We start from the raw sequence: 8,909 nt of genomic DNA on the forward strand, positions 1-8,909 counted from the left end.
TTGTGGATGTTGGCCTCTCATGAGCTTTCCGTGGCAATTTGAATGGCCCAACGAACTAATGAAAAAAACTGAGTTGGACAGCCCATGAGCGTTACATGGCAATTTGATTATTCCAACTAATTAACGAATTAACAATGCAATGAAGTCTGTCGGCCCAATGAGCGTTACATGGCGTTTTAACCGACCAAACTAAATAAAGAACTATCGAAATAAAATTTGGGTAGTTGGAGTATCTTGTGTATCACCACATTGATCACTCTAACAAAAATACGACAACAAGTTAAGAAATGGATAGTAGGAGTGCCCATGGGTTTGATGGATTTTTCAACCAACTAACCATTTAAATAACGGAACACAATAATCGGGAAAACCGAGTTTAGCCACGAACCACCGTGAATTCTGTTTAAAAATATTATAGGGATGCAACCACTAATGTGGTCACGGTTGACATCTTAGGGTGTCGGTCATATGGCATTTTTAGGTCTCACTCGGGTCCAAAGGGTTGAGTAATGTGGTCAGGTTATCACCCAGGTAAGGAATAGCATCTTACCTTTGGTTCTTGGAACCGTTTTGCAAGTGCCCAACTCACAGTTTCTCTCTCCTTTTCATTTGTCATAGGGATATGCCATATAGCCTAGACCTAAGGTGTATGAGTGAAAACAACAGGTGGGAATTCTTAAGAAATTTTCCAAAAATAAAAAGAAATCTATTTTTCGAAAAGTTTTTTTTATTTTCGAAAAGAAATCAACATGGTACCACTCCTCTACACAGCCCGAAGTAAAGTTAAAGACACGTTTCATTTACGGTCGTAAAACGTTCGTTTATATTGATAATAGACTAACATAAAGTAACACGAATACGTTCATTTTATATCGAGCATACTTGAATATATATTTTAAGCTTCATTTTATTAATGCAACGTTATTTTTCTTAGATAATTTCTAAAGTTCGGGTTGCAAGAATGAAGATGATGGTTCGGGTTACAAGAATTAATGTTTCGGTTCGGGTTGTAAGAATGAAGACGTAGGTTCGGGACGCTATTGTATATTTTATTTTTAAACACATATATTTGTGGTACAATAAAATCTTTTTGTATATTTGAAAGTCTTTTTTACAGACTATTTATTGGTTTGTATATTTGAGTATATTTTGTTTTCTGAAACTAAAAAAAAAAACAGTATAAATGTAGGTAATAGATGTATTAATGGGACAAAAGGTGTGATCCTCGTACCCGCCTCTTCATATATGTTAACAAATAGGAATAAGGTGCGGTTGTAGTTATCAAAAGGTTCAATGATATTTGATGCGGTTCTAGGCTCCCACCTTTTGGCCAAAATCACCGCACCTTATAGCCTCTTTGTACTAGTGGAGGGTGCAGACCCTAATAATATATGTGAAAGGAGGGTGACAGACAGTAATAATATGTGTGAAATGAGTGTGGCATACTCTAGTAATATATGTGAAAAGAGGGTGGCAGACCCTAATAATATCTTTGAAATTAGAGCGAAAGACCCTAACAATATTTGAGAAAGGAGGGTGACAGACCCTAATAATATCAATGTAAAGTAGGGTGGCAGACCCTAATAATATATGTGAAGTTATAAAACTAAAGAATATTTAAAACGTAGATGTAATTGTGTGCGTATTAAGTAATGTAAATAAAGGTATGTATGTATGTATGTATGTATGTATGTATGAAAGGAAGTTAAACATGTTAAGTATGTAATGTATCTATGGATACATATATGCAAGTATGTGAATCTATGGTAAGATGTTTGTTAAACTAGTACTCACTCAGCGTAGCTGACTTTTAGCATGCATGCGGACAAATAGAATAAGGCAACTGGCGTGAGGAGCACACACGACATTGAAGAATAATGGCTGACATGCGAAGAAGAAGGAGACCCGTCATCTTTTATCATGTTTTGAATTTTAATACATGTATGAATGTTTGTTTTAACTGAGATTATGTGCTGATGGTTGGAGTTCTATCATTCCGCGAAAAGTTTTAAATCCCCTCTATTATTTGGAATTGTGTTTATGAGTAAGTCCAACGTCTAAGTAAGGAACCGGGGTCCAGGGCCTTACAACTATGCAGAGTGAGTTCTAGTTTAATATGCAACTTGTCAAGCATTCACATTCTCACACAAAAGTATCCGGAGATACACATTCCATACTTAACCTATCAGTCCTTCATTTTCATACATGCATATATACATTCTTACATACTCTCTTTCTTATCTTACTTACCATCAAGCATTCACATTCTGCCACCCTATAACCTTGACATATTTTATAAGGGTCTGCCACCATATAACCTTCGCAAATATTATAAGGGTCTGCCACCTTATCATTCGCAATAATTATAACCCATATAAACTTGGCAGAAATTATAAGGGTCTGTCACCCTAACATACATACATACATTTATATATAAAATTATATAAAACATTCACATACCATACACTATGCTAATTAGCGCAAGTATATTAACATTCTTACTTACGAGTATGCATACAACCCCAAAACGTTTAAAAGGAAATGGGGCTAGAAACTCACCTGGATCCTATTACGTTCTGAATTGATTGTAATTCTTTTTCTTTAACTGAGCACGACTAACTGCTTAACATGTACACGTATTAATTAACCGTATAACGGACTAACATAGCTAACTAACTGAATCAGTGGACTAAACTACCTTAGTTAACAAAGTTAACTAAGCTAACTTAATAAACCAAACTTGTTAGGTAAGTCTAACGGATCTAACGGGGTTATTATGTTAACTCAGTTAACTGGGTTAACTTTATGGAAATGACTTCTCACTAACTGAACTAACGGGGTTAGTTAATTCTCTTAATCAAAATTGCAAGTCAAGTTCATTCCACAAAACAATCCCAATTCGCAACTCGCAATTTAGCTCCATTACTATAATGAGCTTAATCAAAACCGACCAAATTCATGTCGAAATACTGTCACAATGGCCGAGACCGACAACGCTTGTATGTTACACCGCCCGGGTTTGCCGACCAAATAAACATCGTTTTAAATATTTTGTTTTTTATATGTTACTTTGACGAATTAATTTTTTTGGCCTTAACTCTCAAACTTTACGAACGATGTCTATACCTTAATCAATGTAACCGATACTGATCGAATTCGCGTTGACTCATCGTCGTAACGCTCGTGTTTTACCAACGCCCGGGTTACAACGCTAAAGTTTTGTCAGCTGCCTAAGCGCAACGCGCCAGTTAGAAGAGCTAGTTTAAAATAACAAAAAAAAATGTAATTTAGTCTACAGTCTTAAGCTATCAAAATTGTAAAAATTTAGTGCGACGGCATAGGTTGGACAATACACCCAAAAAAGACAAAGCTTTGTGGTATGATCAAAACATCGTTTTTTATTAACCGAACATTCTTTTTACATATACAACTATTCTTCCAACAATGGTAAGTTGGTAGCCACAATCTTGAATTGTCACATTATACTTAGGTCCTTTTCTTTAATAAATACCCCATGTAAACCATAAGGCACTCGTTGGGGCAGCTTGATAACAGCCACCACATCTATCACCAAAAACCTTGACTCACCCGAGCTCTCATTATGCGCGTAAAACACCAAATATCCGTCATCCTCCTTTAGATTTGAATCATGGGGGTCTCTTGCAATGAAAAATGGTTCACTTCCAAAGCAATTATCTCCGTATATCCGATTTGCCACTACGTTGTTGCCTTGGGATGCTGCAACGTCAAGCTTTGCCACTCCTATTGGTCTCATCCTTGATCTTTTTGGCGTTTTCTCGAAAATCACTGTGTAAACATACCTGCATAAGTCATAACCGTGATTACTTCCCCTTAGACGCTTGATTGGACTATCAAGTATTTGATGAAAAGATTAATTAAGAGTTAGTAGAGTCTTATCAAAACGATATGTTAATGATTGACTAGTTAGGTGCCCGCGCGATGTAGCGGAGTACGTGCGTAAACACGATGTCAGTATGTTCGTAACCTGAAATTGGACGCGTAAGACATGCAAAGAAAGTACGTGTGTGACTGGAAATTGAACGCGCATAACTGGCAACTGAATGCGTGTTACATGCATTAAACATGCCTAACCGACATCACACGTGTAATTCACGCTGATTACTTGTGTGTTACGTGGTGTTAGACGCTTACCAAGGTTGGGTATCACGCATTTCGAGGTGCTGGACACACGCTTATTAAGCCTGATACGTGTAAACAATGTCATTTACGTATATGATGTCTAAAATGAACAACAATTTCAAATAAACCGATTTTCGAACCAGCCCGTTTTGACCCGAAACCCATCTAAACCAGACATCGTTTTAACCCGAAACCCGTTCTGATTCGATACCATTTTGAGCCGATCCATTTCGACATGAACACATCCTTAACCAAACCAAATTAATTAACTAGGTTTTGTATTGACTTGTTCTTACTCTAATTAATTCGTTCTGACCCATTAGTCGAACTGGCCGACCTGACCCATTGTCGGTACTAACTGGTAATTACATAAAATGTTAATTTTTTAAAAGTAACAAACTCTAGCAATACCATACTCAAACTAAAGAGAATACAATACTCGTTTTTATGTAATAAATTTTTAAAGAAAATATTAATGTGTGAAAAAATTATGGCCGTTTAAAAGTCGTGGGAATAGTTTGTTTTAAATAAAGGGTAAATGTGTAATTATTTTATAAATTAACAAAATTTAATTGAAGTTGGTGGAGTAAAATTGAAACTATCATGTAAGAAAATAAATAACCGTACATGTTTGTGCTATAAATACATCATTACCCTAATAAACTTTTAAATTTATGCATAATATGTTGTACAATATGCTACAAGTTAGGTACTTCTTAAATTTAAAAGGTTCATAACTCATGCTTTATATATATTAAAAATAAATATAATTTACATGTCTATTAATATCTACCTATACTATTAAATCAATAGGCTTTTAGAACAAATGACATAATCATATTGGTTCATTGATTCTTTTTCATAAATAACTTACAATCTTATAATTTAATAATATTTTAATAATTAAATTAAGAAACTCTCTCATTTTGAATGGACCCGATTACTATATCATATAACCCACAACCTATTTGCTCTCAATATTTCATGCCCGTTTTTTAATTTATATGGGATATCAACTTGATTTTTGAAACCCAAAATACTAAATGTTGAGTTGTTGTGTGGAGTTACACAATTCAATCCACTATGAAAGAGAGGAATTTAACTCTTATCAAATTAAATGGTCCAAAGTTTAATGCAATAAATGGTATTTATTTTTTTAGAAGAATTTAAATACCGTTAATAATATGGTGTTAAATGAGTTTTGACTGTATCCATGTAAATATGGAGCTAAAAGGTTTTCTTTGCTAATTTGGGGGTTTTTTATATTGTAATAATGAGGATAACAAAAACAAATTAAACAAGTTTGACAAATCCTAACTTTCCTTAAAAACTTACATAACCGCACCCCATGAATTTAGCCGATGATTTTGGAAGATGATAATCATGGATTATTAAAAATCCCAACACTTTGTCAAGCCTATAAATACTGACACTTTTTTTTTTTTGAAATACCCCTCACTCACCGCACCCTCAACATTAACATTAATAAATGCCCTATAGGTTATCGATTTTGGCCCATATCTACATATGAATGTTTAATATGTATAATAATCAAGAAACACATGTTTTAAATGTAAGGTTTACTTTTAGTTATTTTATTTTAATTAGTTGTCTTACTTTGTTGCTTGTATTTTAACTATCTTTTAGTTTAATTAACAAAATTTGGGTATTTTAAGACGAATAAATATCATTTACTTTGTTAAGTTTGTGTTTAGTATGAATAAGATAACACTTTTTGTCATCAAACTCAGTTAAGAAAATGGTAACATTACTAAATGTCTGATCAACCTAATAAACTTCCTTTATAAATAATAAATGTTTGTTAACCATACTCAATTAAATTTTTCATATAGGAAATATTCAATCGGGTATCTTTGAATAATCAATGTTCAACCAAAATTAAAGCACAAACGATATACGTTTGTATTATTAATCCTATTTCCGTTTCTAATATATTTGAAGATATTATTATGACATTTAATGGTATCAAATTTTGGTGTGTAAAAATTATTAAAATGTTTATGTGTTTATGTGTTCTTTATATTTATATAAATAAAAATTTTATTATTAAAATGTTTTTAAATAAATTAATAGAAGACCAATTTTCCCTCCTACGCAAGGTACATGACTTGACTTAACAGAAAAAAATAACTGAGTTAGAGTCAAAGGACAAATGATGTAACATTTAGACACGTAAAGTACAAAACGTGTCAATTTGAAAGATAAAAGACAACGACTGAAATCTGGTGCAAACATAAAAGACAATTTCTGTAATTCTGTCATTTTTTTTTTGCAAATACAAATAAGAGAAATACATAAAATTCATATTACTCGTAGTGGTCTAACGCCATCGGATAAGAAACCTTCATTTTAGTTCAAGAGAAGACAGATTCCCATTTCAGTTTGTTTTGCAATAACCATTAACAAAAGTCAAGACTAGTCTCTAGCAATAGTTGGAAAATAATTGAGAGATCCTATTTTTACACATGGTTAAATATATGTGGCTTTATCAAGATGTTTATTTTGGATAACTAATGTAAAGTTACAAACAAGACACTAAATATGGTTTACATGAAATATTTAGTAGTTTATGAGATTTATATTTTAAACTTTTAAATTATGTGTGTAAAAATTGTATTATGTATTTTCCTTTTTTTGTAAATTTATGTTTTTTAGTACCTTCGTTCGGTATAAATATGAATTGAAACTAAATATCATGTTGTCGTCCCAAAAGCATCATAAAAAATACATTGTCGTTTGAAATTATATGTATTTATTAGCCGATTTCTATAATTTCACTCGTGTGATACACGGGTCAATAACCTAATATTTACTTATACCTTAATTAGTTTCTATATATTAATTTGCAAAAAACTTTGAAAATTTAGAGCTCATAGTAACAGTGCTTTATAATGGGTTTGATCATTCATATTTTGATCTTACTTGTTTCTCTTAGCGATATAGGCTGGATTGATCACAGGAAACTCCATGTTCTCAGTCGACAGCGTTTGTCTTGACACAAATGAATTGTCACTTTCTCCATAAACGGTTGGATCATATCCACCCGATCAAAGAAGTGTTCAGCCGATGATATATTCGGAGCCACCAACACCACGACTTCGTTGCCGTATCCATCCGTCTCTTCCCACGCATTCACCACATGAAACATATTCAACCCGGGCACTTCGAACCACTTGATCTCGGACTCATCAGCTGCATACCGTGGAAGAACACCGACTCTTGGAACTTTAGCTTTATCAATAATTACAAGCCTTCCGCTACGAATCAGGTTCATCGGATGCCATCCGAGTTGAATATCACAAATGATGGCATACTTTTGAGTGATTGCCAAATCATGAGTCATTGAGGGCTTCTTCATGGAGAAAGTTGGGACATCAGTTTGCTTGTTTCCATCCGCATCGAAGTGGAAGTAAGTAATATAAGGATACGCTAACCAATATCGAAGCGCAAACGCCTCTTTCGTATCTGGATCGACCTTCGGGTGAGCGGTCATGTTTAGAGAAAGCTTTCCTTTGAAATCATGGCGGCCTACAGTTATTACGTCGCCGTTTTCCTTCACATATGGAAGATCGGACTCGCATAACGCGTACAATCTGCCCCCAAAAAAGGCTAAACTGGTGTTTGCAATGCCAATGCCTTTGCCAATATCATATTTGCCCCAACACAATTCTTGCACAGAACAACGCTGCCCGAGCCACAAAAGGACCAAGTGCTGTCATACCCCCGATAGTATTCAAGGCAACTGACGATCTAGCTTCGTTCTCAAATAGATACTTGTTGGTCTTGATGTATCGGCTGCAGAAAGTTACTCGCCCGTGAGAGATCCTAACGGAATGAACCATTCCATCCCCATCTAGGTAGTGTTGTGGACCGTTCGGGATAAACTGTGGGTTGGGTCCGTTGTGTATGTACACGCCGTCTAAGCATTGAGGGAGGCACCCGTACAGGATATCGCACTCGGTTGGGCTCAGCTCGTCAACAGGTGCGAAATTGCCAGTGAGTGTGTAGCCTGGGTCGACCGAGGGATGAAGCGGAGGATCAAGAAACTTGATGATAGCTCTATCAAGTGTATCAAATATTCTTTCAAGTAAAGATTGGCTTCTTGAATCATTTGGAAGTGTAATACGTGCACATGATCTAGATTCCACGATGGTATCGTTTTGGTTGTTTCTGAAAACTGAGACGATGAAAGCAGGTTGATATTTGAAGCTTTTGGTTGGAGAATGGGAAACGGCAAACGACTGAGACAACGGAATATGCATCAATCTGGGAATCGTCTTCATCATAGTTTAATGGTATCTTAGTTAACAAAAATTTAACAATATCAGTTTTATAGCGGAGACATGTAATAAATGGTCCCGGTACGAAACATCTTTTTTTTTTTCAAACAAAACATGTTAGGAATGATCTTAATCACCCTTCGGTTTTTGTTTTTTAGCCTTTTGTTAAGCTTTTTGTTTTTTTTATCAACTAAAATATCGGACGATGTAGTATTAAATTATTGATATCATGTTCTCAATCACATTACTAACTTACCAAAGTGAAAATGACTTCCATCCTTCTAGTTTCCTTTATTTCTTATTTCGATAAAAGTTGGACGTTAGAAGTCCACCCTCTTTTAAAAGAGGTTTTGGGGACTATCACTAAACAACTTCGGCCCCCTATCTCGTCTTTAGCTTTCCATGTAGCATCTGATAACAATTATAGATGCATTTCCTTTATTTATT

The 8,909-nt window shown here is 34.6% G+C and overlaps 1 pseudogene across 1 annotated transcript; it reads right to left on the minus strand.

Moving 5' to 3' along the window:
- Window positions 1–3,077: 3,077 nt before the first annotated feature.
- Window positions 3,078–8,579, minus strand: LOC143593448 (putative carotenoid cleavage dioxygenase 4, chloroplastic; annotated as a pseudogene). Its single transcript, XR_013146102.1, has 2 exons — window positions 7,105–8,579; window positions 3,078–3,821 (listed from the first exon to the last, which is right to left on the minus strand). The product of XR_013146102.1 is annotated as a putative carotenoid cleavage dioxygenase 4, chloroplastic (transcript).
- Between the last annotated feature and the right edge of the window lie 330 nt (window positions 8,580–8,909).

Source organism: Bidens hawaiensis, unplaced genomic scaffold, assembly GCF_021521415.1.
Source record: "Bidens hawaiensis isolate Kalapana, Puna unplaced genomic scaffold, B.hawaiensis_p1.1 tig00042236_1, whole genome shotgun sequence".
Taxonomy (NCBI): domain Eukaryota; kingdom Viridiplantae; phylum Streptophyta; class Magnoliopsida; order Asterales; family Asteraceae; genus Bidens; species Bidens hawaiensis.